General features: G+C 37.8%; 1 protein-coding gene and 1 long non-coding RNA gene across 4 annotated transcripts in view; one reads left to right on the top strand and one right to left on the bottom strand.

Annotated features, from left to right (window-relative positions):
• Positions 1-1,396, top strand: part of LOC109492079 — an 8,246-nt gene extending 6,850 nt beyond the window's left edge. The window contains exon 2 of the long non-coding RNA XR_002145799.3: positions 1,240-1,396. This is a non-coding gene — a long non-coding RNA (uncharacterized LOC109492079). The remainder of the gene's footprint in view (positions 1-1,239) is intronic.
• Positions 1-14,107, bottom strand: part of ELP4 (elongator acetyltransferase complex subunit 4) — a 246,800-nt gene that overhangs the window by 22,311 nt on the left and 210,382 nt on the right. The window lies entirely within an intron of this gene.

Below are 14,107 nucleotides of genomic sequence, written 5' to 3'. Positions count from 1 at the left end.
CTAAGGAAGTCTCTTAAGTACAAGGATTTACAGGTTGCTTTATTCCTGAAAAATTGTATCTAAATTGTTACGAAATGAGATATACTATTGGACTTAGACTCAAATGGATTCTATTGTGCATCTTGTATAAAGTGAAAAGACCTTTTGAAATATAAATATCCTCTCCACATTTAAAAAATATCTGGCATTCTTAAACTGATGTATCCTTGTACTTAAGCAAAAGAACTTGCCAAAGCATGAAAGATAAGATGAGAGTGGCAAGACATAATCCAATCTATTAAGCTGCAGCTTACAGTAATTTTCTTTCAAGGAACAGAGGCATACTGAAAAGATCATGAAACTCACAGGAAAGAGGAATAGACTCCTTTGGGCCTAGAATATCAATGTTACATTTAATGTGGTGACATGTATGTTTTCAAAGTTGTGCCATTTGGAAACGGCAGGCCAAAGATATTGCTCAGCCAAAACTTAGTTTGTCTAGTGTCCATGGATGCAGCCAGGGAGGTTTTTATTTCCCCAGAATTGCAGAAGCTGGTATGTAATTCATTGGGAGTTAGGGAACATATAGTCCATCCCAAGAAAGGTGGACATAGGGCTTATATCATTTAATTTATGGCAGTCAGGCTCATCAATGCTTCCAATGACTTAATACAAGCATTAAAGCTCATGAATACAAGCTACTCAAGTTGGTAATTAAAAAAGGTATGACATATGACAGGAAAAACGTTACTGGCGCATGAAAATGAGCATTAATAAAAACAAAGCAATAGGCGGTTTCTGTTTTGTTCTTAACAGAGGTTTATGAGAAGGCACATTTTACATAGTAAATTATGTATTTTGGTAGCTTGGGAGAAGGAAAGTGAATTCTCATTTCGGACATCTTTTTATGATACAACTTTTAGAAAATGAAAGAATAGCTCGAATAACCAAAAATGACTCATTTTTCTTACTCTCATAAGGCAATGCTAATGTTAACAGAATTGTTTCCGTCATTCAGGGTAGTATCAATTATTTTTAAGCACAGGATTCTTGTAGAATTATGCACTAAACATTCATGGGGTCTCGGAACAAAGGGCAAGACTAAAAACGTAATAAATTCTCTAATTTTGCTTTTCTAGTGCAGGAAGATGTGAATGTAGAATGTGAATTTCTCAATTTGTAAATTATCTACTTAGGAGAAGGATTAATGCTTTATGTGGGCACACAACACGAAACTTCTTTTTGCTGTTTGTTTTATAGGCACCAGAATATAAGACGCATCTCTCAACATGTATGGTCATTTAAATAAAATCATATCAAGTAATTTTGTTAATTTTCTCTGACCAGAATGATGGATGAAAATAAATTACAAGAGGATATCTTGCAATAAGAAGACAATATATATTACATAATATGATATGGTCTGGTTATTTAAGATCTTTAAATGTTATTTTTTTATTAAAAAGTTCCACCCTACTTGTCAACATATCATTAACAACAGAATGAAAATCAAAGCTTATCATTTCATCGAAAATGTTTTAGTATGAGGTGAGATCTTGCACAATCTTGTGACACATACTACCTGATAAAACTTGTGCTGGATAAAAAAGAAATACAAAAGCCGAGAACTTTCTAGGTTGACAACTTCCATGGTCCTAATTGTCTAGTCTAGTTGAAACATACCATGTAATTACTATCCACAAAAGCTTGGACTTACAATCTTAAGTTCCTACAAGTCTCTCTATTTGATTTCAACAACTATTAACCTCTTAACTATATTACTACGCAACTTACTGGAATGATAAAGAATAAACATAAGTGAGATTCACAGATATATTAGAGGCTGGGATGTCATAATAAATCCTCGAGGAATTTACCAAGGGGATGGTGCTGTTAATGCTGTCTGAGATTAGAAGGTGAAAATTGAGTTGAGTAACTTTAAGTGTTATTGGAAGACTTTCAAAATCACAGTGTAAAATAACAATATTAATTGTAGCATAACTTGGAGTTAAACATAAAATTTACCAATGGCATTGAACACAAAATTGCCTAATAGTGTCCCGAACTTGTGTATAAAATTTTAATGACTAGGAAGGGAAATGAGGTAACTCTAGGCCAGGAATTCAGTGCAACACGTCAAATAGACTTTGGTTTCTTACTTGAAACCAAATAAATGACAAATGCTTTTCAAAAAAGTATGTATTCTGCAATAAGAAATTCTGTTACATTTCTGTTTTAAACTGACAGGTCCAGCTAATGGTTTTATAGACATACAATAGACTGTGAACCCCCACTTCTTGGAGCCATTTTTTTGCTAAGAGGTTTCCTTCTCTTAGGCCAAAGTTTGAGCAAACAGTTAGGCCTGGCATCTCGTGTAATGAGTCCAGGATTCTTTTAATCACATTCAAGTGGCATTTGGAAGTACTTCACCCCTGACAAAGTTTAGTGTGCGTGTGTGCACACGCATGAGTGTTTTCAACTTCAGAAAATGAGCACTGAAGAGGGATATTGAATAACCCCGAGAGCTTATTAACCAGTACTCCTTGTCGTCCTCTTAAAGGAACATGGAAGGCTAAAGAGCTTCTGTGAGGATGAGTGGAAATAAAGATGTGGAGCATATTGTGTTTAAGAGGAGCGGTATGCTTGTTTGTCAGCTCCCAAACGACAGGCCGCTGCTCTGTATTACTGTTACTAAAAATACCGTGCTTGGCATGGTAGATGTGGAAAAAAAAAAAGAATCTGTAGCCTGGTTTGGAAAGAATTCAGTGAGGTAAAAATGTAACCAGGACCTTCTCCTCTTTCAGTAGCCTTAGGCTTCCCCGATTTTCCCTTAGAAACTTGTTCTTACTACATCCTCAAGTAGACCTCAAACTCAGAAGCTAATTTATTTACCCCCTTCCAAGGCTTTCCACACTTTGGGAACAGCAAATAAATACCAATTAAACTTTTCAATACATTATAAAGAGGAACATATCAAGTAAGTAGAAGGTATATTTTGATTTCTTTGCATTCCTTAAGACTGTACAGACTGTTTTAAAACATACTTTTTTGCGGGGGGGGGGGGCGCCTGGATGGTTCAGTCAGTTAAGCATCTGACTCTTGGTTTCGGCTCAGGTCATGATCTCATGGTTCATGAGTTCAAGCCCTGCACTGGGCTCTGCGCTGAGCATAGCGCCTGCTTGGGATTCTCTCTCTTCATCTCTTTCTGCCCCTCCCCTGCTCACGTTCTCGTTCTTTCAAAATAAATTAATAAACTTAAAAAATATAAAACATGCTTTTTGGTGCTATTTCTAAATGTCACGAGGTTATTATTGTCTGCAGGTTAGAGAGAGATAAACATTCCACAATCCCAGTCTGGCTCAATACCACCTTTATCAGTAACAGTTTATGTCACAGTGGATAGCTTTTTAATATTCTTCAGTTAATTGATATTAGTGTTTCATCTATGTCAAAGGACAAGCAGAGAGTCAGGTAAGGTAAGTTATATACGTGTGCTAGAGCTTGAAGTTATAGAAATACAGGAGGAGAAAAGTTAGGGAAGAATTTATTTGCTTAATAGTTATATTACTTAAAAACCTTCCTTTCCTCTAGGGGCTCCTGGGTGGCTCAGTTGGTTAAGTGTCCTACTCTTGATTTTGGCTCAGGTCATGATCTCACGGTTGTGAGCTTGAGCCTTGCACTGGGCTCTGCACTGAGCATGGAGCCTGCTTAAGATTCTCTCTCTCTCTCTCTCTCTCTCTCTCTCTCTCTCTCTCTCTCTCCCACCTCTGTCCCTCCCCATCTTACCCTCTCTCTCTCTCAAACAAAAAAGCCCAAACCTCCCTTTCTTCTTTCCATTTTTCCTTCTCTCCCTTCCTTTCTCAACAAACATTTATTGAGCACCTGCTATGTACCAGGCAACAAACCAATGGAAGATACCAGAAGTCCTTGTCCTGAGGAAAGTGCTGTGAAGGAGTTATACACAAGGTGCTGAAGTCCCTGAGAGACATTCGTAGAGGAGGAAAGGCTCTGAAGGGCTGTTACTGCTCCAATTGAATTTAAAGGGCAAGATAGAGTTACAGAGGCAGTTAGAGCCCTGAGAGAAGAAAACAAACAGCAGACACAATATCAAAAAGGGGTATAAGGAACAACCTGGGCTGTTTGGTACAATTGCAGTTTATGGTTTGTGCAGGAAATAGTCAAAAATAAGGATGGAGAAGGAGACACAGGGGCCAGCACATATGCAGCTTTCATTCTGAAGATAGTGGTGAGTCAATAAAGGACTTTAATCATGGGATGGGACATGATTAGATTTATCCCCTGAAGATATCACTCTGGCTATCATGATACCACTCTGGTGGGGCATGGGCAATGGAAACGGGGAAGGAGGGAAGAGCAAAACTGGAAGCCAGGAGACCAATGAGGAGGTTATGGCGGCAATCCAGGCAAATAATGATGTGATCCCATCCTTCCAACAGGCAACTGGAGATTCTGTTACTTCCATCTGTGATAATTTCTATGGTTCTTCTGAATACATTTCTCATACCATCCAATATCTACTTCATACAAATAAAAACTTACCCTGAGTGTATAGAGAAATTCATACGTGTTCTACCAAAAAGTTGCTGTGGTATTGCTGATAGAATTTTCTACCTAGTCTCTCTCCATGAGGAAGTAGGTGTTAAAAGAAATGAAGATTCGAAGAGCTGGATGTGGAACATGAGGAAAAGGGGGATATTAAGGATGGATGGAGAGGTGGATGATGGATGGACATACCAATTTGACAGAAATTAAAAAAAATTTTTTTTAAGTTTTTATTCAGTTTTGAGAGACAGAGAGAGATAGAGTGTGAGCAGGTAAGGGGCAGAGAGAGAGAGGGAGACACAGAATCTGAAGCAGGCTCCAGGCTCTGAGATGTCAGCACAGAGCCCGATGCAGGGCTCAAAGCCATGAACTGTGAGATCATGACCTGAGCTGAAGTTGGACGCTCAACCGACCGAGCTGCCCAGGCTCCCCTCGACAGATAATTTTAAACTCCTATTTGGTGACAGATATTATCTTAGGTAACAGGTGCACTAATGTTCTTTTTCAATCCAGGATCCTACTTGAATTTAGTTGTTATTTCTCCTTAATCACCTCTAGTTTGTAACAACTCCTCACTTTTTCATTGCACTTTATGTATGACTTTTATACTTCTGCAAAATACTGATCAGTTATTTTGCAGAATGCCCTCCATTTGTCTGAAGTTTTCTTTTATGCATTTTTTTTAAGATTTTATTTTTAAGTAATCTCTACACCCAACGTGGGGCTCAAACTCATGACCCTGAGATCAAAAGTCACATGGACTGAGCCAACCAGGTGGCCATTCTCTTATGTATTTTGGGCAAGACTACTCCTGAAATGATGTTGTGTTGTATGTTTCTCAAGGCATCATAACAAGAGGTTTGTGATGCTGATTATGTCCTATTTCTGGTGTTGTTTACCTATGCCATTCAATTGATGTCAGTCTGATTTCTCCAAAGTACAGTTATTACCTTTTTCTTCGCAATTGCTAAGTATCTTGGTCAAAGGATTTGAGCTATACATTTGAACTATACAAATCCTGTCTTTCCTCAAATTTTTGCTTATTGATTTTCACAAACATTAAGGGATCTTATCTGCAACATTTATTATTGTAGTGTTTAACCTAATGGTGATTCTCTATTTCCTCTTTTTCCTTCTTCATTTATTTGTTACATTATTCATATCAGCATGGTTTTGTGTGTATTTATTTTCTTCTATGGGTTACAAATCAATACTATCCTGTATTTTGTTTCTCAGATTGTTCTGAGCAATAGAGTAGCAAAATCTGATGTACTTTGTGACAAAAGATTACTGTGAGTGATGTATGGCACACAAAATGTGGGCAGGCAATTCAGGAAGCTATTGCAGCAGCCCTTGTGAGAGATTAATGGTGGCAACATATAACAGGGGTTAGGGTCTCAAGACTGTAGCTGCAGAGGTGGTAAGTAGTGGCTAGTTTTCGTGTATGCGTGTATTTATATGGAAATAATTCAAGCTTATACAAATCAAAACCACAATGAGGTATCATCTTATACCTGTTGGAATTGCTAGAATCAAAAAGATAAGAAATAGCAAGTGTGGAGAAAAAAGAACTCTTGTGCACTGTTGGTGGGAGTATAAATTGATAGAGCCACTGTGGAAAACAGCATGGGAGTTCCTCAAAAAATTAAAAATAGAACTATCATATGATCCAATAATTCTACTGCTGGGCATTTAGCCCCCCAAAACAAAAATAATAATTTAAAAAGACATATGTACTCCTATGTTTATTGGACTATTTACAATAACCAAAATATGGAAGTAACCTAAGTGTCCACTGATAGATGAATGGATAAGGAAGATGTGGTGTGTACACACACACACACACACACACACACACACACAGGAATATTATGCAGCCTCCAAAAGGATAAGATTGATGAGACTGTGCCACTTGTGACAACGTGTATGGCAAGGTACAATGGTAAAGGGTATTATGCTAAGTGAAGTAAGTCAATCTGAGAAAGACAAATACCATATGATTTCACTCATATGTGGAAACTAAAAAACAAAACAAATGAATAAACAAACAAACAAATAAAAAGCAGAATCAGACCTGTAAATACAAAGAACAAAGTGATGGTTGCCAGAGGGAAGGGGGATGGGGAGATGGGCAAAATGGGTGAAGGGGAGTGGGACATATAGGCTTCCGGTTATGGAATGAATAAATCATGGGAATAAAAGGTATAGCATAAGGAGCATAGTCGATGCTATTGTAATAGCTTGTATGCTGACAGATGGTATTAGCTACACTTGTGCTGAACATAGCATAATGTATAGACATGTTGAATTACTGTGTTGTATGCCTAAAACTAATGTAACATTGTGTGTCATATATACTCAAATAAATTTTTTTTAAAAAGCAAAAAAACCTAAAGTGCAGACATGAACTGTGGAGCCAGAAAGAAAATCTCACGTGTTTATATTTTTCCAAAACTGTTTGGAAATAATTTGAAGTTTGTTAATATTTAACATGTGAATTAATTGTACTATCTACAGGAAATTGTTACATAACTATATCATTTTTGAGACAAAAAAGAAATATTTCAAGCAGATAGAAAACCCAGAAAATATCATTAAATAAAACACCTATGTACTTATCACTAAACTTTATCACATTCTAACATCTGGCCACTTTTGCTTCAGAATAAAATAATCATGAAGAACTTTGTGTATCCCTCAGCAATTCACACCTCTCCAGAGGCAAGCATTAAAATAAATTTGACATTTATTTTTTCATGGACAGTTGTAGGTAGTGCATATATATTATAAGTTGTGATACACACACACATATATATTTATATTTAAAGTTTTATACAAATGGTATACTGCACATATTCTGCAATTGGTTTTATTTCATAGAAATTTATCATGTGGAGATTTACCACTTTGATACATATAGCTCTAGCTCATTTATTTATACTTGTAAAATAAAAAAAAAACATTTATTTGAGAGGGTGCACATGCATGTGTGTGAGTGAGGAAGGGGCAGAGGCAGAGAGAGAAGCAGGATCCATGCTCAGAGCAGAGCCCGACGTGGGGCTTGATCTCACAAGTGTGAGACCATGACCTGAGCCGAAATCAAGAGTTAGATGAATGGACTGAGCCACCCAGGTGCCCCTCATTTATTTCAAAACGGTTCTGCGTTCCATTGTGTAATATATAAAAATAATTTATCCGTTTTCATGTTGACAGACATTTATGTTGTGTTCAATTTTTCTGTACTACAAGAAATGCTATATTCAACATTCTTTTCTTCTTCTTGGGCACAGGTTGAAATTTTTGTAGAGTGTGTATCCAAGAAAACAATTTCTGGGTCAAAAAATACGTACAGTATCGGTATGACAAGGTATTGCAAACTTGTTCTCAGGTATTGAGAACCATTTTATAATCCCATCAGCATTGTATGGCCAGACTCCAAGAAATGTGCCAATTCGATGGGTGTGACACGATAGTTGTATTTTAGTTTTTATTCCTCCTGGCTACCAGTAATGTTGAACATTTTTTCATGTTTTCTCTCCTGTGTTTTTTCATTGAGTTGTTCTTTTATGACATACTCGTTCTGGAGGTTAACCCCTTGTTGGCAATGGGCACTGCAGATTCTTAATTTCTTAGTTTGTGGTGTCTTTTATCAATCAGGGGTTTTAAAGTATAATATGGCCAAATGTTATTGTCCGATTTTTTTTTCCCCTCCACAAGTTTTAAGGTTTGTCTTTTCACATAAAATCTTTTAAAGTAACTGGGAATTATTTTTTCTGTATAGACTAAATATTTTTCATGAAATTATCTCAGCACTGATGGTTGAATACTTAGTCATTCCTTACCCTATTTATCTGTAATGCCATATCTGACATTTTTCAGTCTTCTAAAAAAGAGAGGGTCTGTTTTCCTAGGCTCTTCATTGTCCTTTAATGGCTTATTTGTCTGTCCCTGTGATACCCTAAAGCTTTAGCTTTTTACGCCCTCATGACAAGATTTGCTGTCTGGTACGATAAGTCACCATCCATGCTCTTTTCCTTTAAAACTTAGTTATTCTAGACTATTTGCTTTTCCATTTGAAGTAACGGTCAGCTTGTCAAATACAAATGAAACCTCAATCAGGAATTTGGCTATAATTGCATTACATTTCACATTATGATGCTGAATCTTTTCACCTATGAACATCCTATCTAAAAGGTCTTAAAGGACCTTCAATAAAGTTTGAAGCTTTTTCCGTAAAGGTCTTACACATTTTTTATTAGTGTTAATCTCAGGTGCCTTATAGTTTCTGTTGTTATAAGAGTAGGAGCACACTGCAACTTACCAGCTGTGTGATCCCAGGGTTCAAGTTACTTAGCCTCTCAGCGCCTCAGTTTTCTTATCAGTAAATTGAAGATAGTAATGGTACCTACTTAATGGGGTTTGGTGTGAGGATTAACGTGTGAAAGCATTTAGTTCAGTGCCTAGCACAAATAAGTTTTTAGCTTCCTTATTTTTCATCCAACAAATACTGAGTTCTGTGATGTGTCAGCCACCACCTCTAGCACTAAGGATGTAGCAGTAAACAAAACAGGAAAAGCCTTTCTCCCCTCATATAAATAATTTATGTGAAATAATTAATTTCTCCCCTCATATAAATAATTCATGGCAGGGGGGTGCCTGGCTGGCTCAGTCGGTAGAGCACGGGACTCTTGATCTCAGGGTCATTAGTTCAAGCCCCATGTTGGGTGTAGAACTTACTTAAAATCAATCAATTAATCAATCAATCAATCGATAGTAGCAGCAGCTACAATGGGTGGTATCTGATATAGGAAATAGGGGAGCAAGCCATTTGGATATCTGGACAAAGAGTGTCCCAGACAGGGATAACAGCAATGCTAAGGCTCCAAGGGGGCAGATGCATGGTGTGGTCCAGGAACAGTTAGGAGACCAGCTTATCTGAAGTGAAGGGAGCAAGGATGAGAGTAGAAAAGAAGACAGACACAGAGTGGAGGGCAAGATCACATAAGTAGGTCACTATCAGGACTTTTACACGGAATGATTTGGAAAGCTATTGTTTTTTTAAATGAGCATACTAACATGAGCTGATGAATATTCTATAAAAATAATAATAATATTTGTTATATTTTCCAATTAGATATACCTGGTATGTAAAAGGGCTACTGAATATAGTAGATGAATTTAATAGTGATTATAATATCTAATTAATACATAATGCTTATAAAGTACCCGGGACTTTACAGAGATTAAGTCATTTAATCTTTTCAACAACCTTTTTACAGATGAGTCAGCTGCAGTATAGACAGGCTAAGTAACGACCAAGGCTTTATCGATGGTAAGTCCCAGGGCTGAGATCTTGTGTCTGGCAACACTGTTGGGTTCTTGAATAGTTTGTGGATCCTCTTGTCTGTAAGCACTCACATTTTTTGGCAATAAGGACAGTTTGGTCTTGTCCTTTCCAGTTCAAATAATACTTATTTCTTTTCCATTTTTTCTGGAGGGAGGGGGATGTTATTAAAATGGTTAGCATCTCCAGGAACAATGCTAAATGGACTTGGAGAGAGTAGATAGTTTTACTCCTGATTTTAGTAGGGACACCTCCAAAGGTTTAACGTTAAGAAAAATAGGGGCATCTTGGTGACTCGGTTGGTTTCAGCTCAGGTCATGCTCTCACATAGGTTCGTGGGTTCAAGACCCACGTCTGGCTCTACACTGACAAAGCCTGCTTGGGATTCTCTCTCTCTCAATAAATAAATAAACACACAAATAAACAAATAAATAAACAAATGAATGAAAAATATTTCCTCTTTGTTCCTGATGGTCACCCTTTATCAGGATTGGAACTTCTCTTCTATGCTCAGTTTCCTAAAAAAGTTTTTTTAATTACCAACAATGAGTGATGAATTTTATCAAGTACTTTTCTGCATTGTGGTATTGAACCATTCCTGTTTTTATAAGGGAAGCCATACTACTCAGTAATGGGGTGTGGGAGGGAGAGAGAGAGGGAAGGAGAGAGAGAGAGAGAGAGAGAAAGAAAGAGAGAGAGAGAAAGAGAGAGAGTAAACTGCTAAATTCCATCTGACTGTGTTTTACTTAGGGTTTTTGTACCTATGGTCATAAGTGAAAGTGATCTATAGTTTTATTTTCCTGTATCATCTCTGTCTAGTTTTGATAATACGAAGTGAATAGTTTTCTTTTTCTCTATTCATAGCTTTTAAAAGAGGGATTACTTGAAATTGTGATAAACTATATGTTGTATATTTTTTTGTGGAAAGACTTTCCATTAGGCCTGGGATAGCGTAGAGTTGATGGGTCTTGTTAAATGACTGGAGGCAAGATGTGAATGAGAGGCGATGACTGTGAGCTCAGTGGTGTAGGTGGCGGGGTCCCTGCCAGGCACAGGGATGCAGAACATCAGAAGGGTAGGGGATGGGTGGAAAGGTAATTCTGTTTTTGACATGCTTGATTTCCAGTTTCTTTTGGGCATCAGATGGAGATAACCAAGAGGTTGCTGGGGTTGTGCTGGAGACAGAGCTTTGGGTCTGTGGTTCATTGACTCATTTCATTTTGTTCATTCAAAAAAGATTTATTGAGTGTTTATTCAATGTCAAACTCTGGGTATGCAGTCCTCCTCTTCCTCCCAGTTCAGCCTGACAGGGATTATGACAGTTTTTATTAATAGCCCTGTTTCCTGTGCTTCTATTCCCTAACACTAGGATTTTGGTTCCTCTTCCTTCTCCCAGATTTTCCAAAATGTAGACCTGGGAGGGGGCACATGATTGATGGGGGCTGGAAAAAAGATTGTATGTAGTGTTTGAAATTAATTTTTAAGTTGGAAGAGTGCTGGGCATAAAGCAAGAACTTAATTAATGCTTAAAATAAATTAAGCCCTTAAAAGAGCTTTGGGCTGTGTTCTTGGCTGTAGTTAGAGCCAGCTTTACAGATAGGTGCCAAAGCCAATTTCCACTAGTGGACTTGTTAGAAAGTCATAATTTAAGATGCACATATTACCCTGAGTTGAGAAGGGTTGAGGATGTGAGTGGTACACAACTCTATGAGGCTTAATCCTCTCACATAAAATATAGGGTTATTAGGACTTGGTGATTTCCTCGAATTTTTTCAGCCTTTAAAATTTTATGTAACTTATATGTAGAGATACTGGTAATTAAATACTGCTGGATGAAGAATTCTTTTCTGTGGAGGTCTTTAGAAAAGGTATATTCTTTCTGCATATTTCAGTTAAATGTATGTCTGCCTAAAGGCTAGACAAAGGAAAGGTGAATCATGAATACAGGGAAGTATATATGTGGTCACAGAACTGAACAATCAAGGGAATCAAAGGGAATGAAGGCAAAAGCCTGGATTTCATCACAAAAGACATTTAAATGAGACTGTAAGAAACATGCCATCAGGAAGATACTCTGGCAGGAAGGAGAAATCAGAAAGTATACATTTCTCACTGAGGACTCACAGGTATTGGGCAGAAAGCAAAAGATGTAAAAATAAACGTCAACAAGACACCTCTCCCCTCCCTCCCCCTACCCCCCGCCCTAATACTTTTTATGGACGGAAACCTCTGTAAAAGTGAACTGAGCAACAGGACAAGGGCGACATGTCACATCCATCTGGGTCAGTTTGTACCTTCAGGCAAGACAATCAAGGACTCTGAAAAACCACTGCCAGCCTCCCAGGTAGCCTGAGGGAAGGACCACTGTGACAAGGAAGAAACATGCTTCCGAGTGAGGATGAGTTAACCATGTCCTAAGAAGAGAGCAGTTGCTTCCCTGGAGGTGTTAGTGCTGACAGACCTCACGCTTTTCTGGAGCCCAGAAAGCGTCTTAGTTGTAACCACTGGGAGCCTCTGCTATCCACACTGAGGCTGAGTTCCACCACCAACCCGTGCCCCCTTCTGGGGGTGCTACTATGCGGGCTGCACAGCTGGAAGAACTACCAACCTCACGATCCGCTTCTAGGAAGTACTTCATCAGTGTTCTAAAGTAATAAAGTTTCTAAGAAGCTGACAGGGAATAAAGCAGCCTAAATGGCCCTGACAATACTCAGTAAAGAACATCTTTTTAGGGGCACCTGGGTGGCTTGGTCGGTTAAGCGTCCGGCTTCGGCTCAGGTCATGATCTCACGGTCTGTGAGTTCGAGCCCCGCGTCGGGCTCTGTGCTGACCGCTCGGAACCTGCAGCCTGTTTCAGATTCTGTGTCTCCCTCTCTCTCTGCCCCTCCCCTGTTCATGCTCTGTCTCTCTCTGTCTCAAAAATAAATAAACGTTAAAAAAATTTTTTTAGAACATCTTTTTAGTTTTATCCTCTAATTACAGGAATGACTACGCTGTTAAATTTATGTATTTATTTTTTGAGTATTTTTCCTTCCTTCTTCTCTCACCCACAATTCCTTTTCTCTTTTTACTCCACAGAGGCCGAGTTTAACTACATGTAAAAGTCTCCAAATTTCCACGACAGACTATACCTAGAAATGAAATAATTGATGTTTTAAAGATCATTTGTCAGAATTAGAAATCACTGACAGAGGAAGTAATTTGGAGTAATAGATGTGTGGATGGATATTTATAAAGATTCAGGTCCAGGTTGCTGGGGAAAAGCCTCTCTTAGAAACCCAACATGACTATACAGGGTACAGGGCTATATATGACAACTGTGTTTTTGTCATTTTTTTTTCACTCTATAATCTGTGTCTAAGCCTTGTTGATTATTTATTGGAAGGGACTTTATATGCGTCTTTCTTTCCTCCTTCCTTTCTACTACAGTTTTTGACACTTTTATAACCTCATATTTAAAATATCTCTGACTCATTTCTCTGCCTCCAAAAAATACATTCTGTATATTTCTATCATACTGATATTTATTAAATGTTGCTTTTAGCATATTGTCAAGAACCTACAATGGTTATCCATGTCCTCTATGGTTTTCAAGGAATTCCACATATCATTCCCATTTTACTTATTTTCCCCAGCACAAATTTTCTTCAGTCAAACCAGTTTCTAGACTGTTTCAGAGTGTGCTGCTGGCTTTTCTCCACCAGAAAGACCTTTCTCTTTCAATGTTTTCTGAATACTCCCACATGTCAAGGTTTGGCCAAGTCCTAGCACTTTCTTCATTCTCGATTTAATTGATTCTCCTTGTTGAGCTACAATCATAGATTACTCTGTACAAGTTTACGTTTCATTATGTATGAGTGTTTCTTATCCACTAGCCTTTTCTGCCCTACTATGTCTGTAAGTTCACTTAAGGGTAACAGAGATAGTCTGACCTGTGGGGGGTGAGGGCAAAGACACCAATAATATTCATGGTTCAGTATTTGTTAAAGTAAATGTCAACCAGAAATCTATGCTATAAGATCTTGGTTCACTTTGCTGTAGAGGACTTTATGTAGAGGAAGAGATAGTAATATTAACTACTACTGTGAGGGAACACAACTAAAGAATCCGCTCATTCGAGAAAAAGAAAACAATTAGAGGATGTTCTAAAATTAACCTCAGCTTCTTATCTCTAAAAGGAATTGTAATCTACAATTGCATTTTCTTTTGCATATTATAAGA

The sequence above is a fragment of the Felis catus genome, chromosome D1 (assembly GCF_018350175.1).
Source record: "Felis catus isolate Fca126 chromosome D1, F.catus_Fca126_mat1.0, whole genome shotgun sequence".
Lineage (NCBI taxonomy): Eukaryota > Metazoa > Chordata > Mammalia > Carnivora > Felidae > Felis > Felis catus.
The sequence above is the reverse complement of the archived record's forward strand: the minus strand, read 5'-3'. Positions and strand labels throughout refer to the sequence as shown.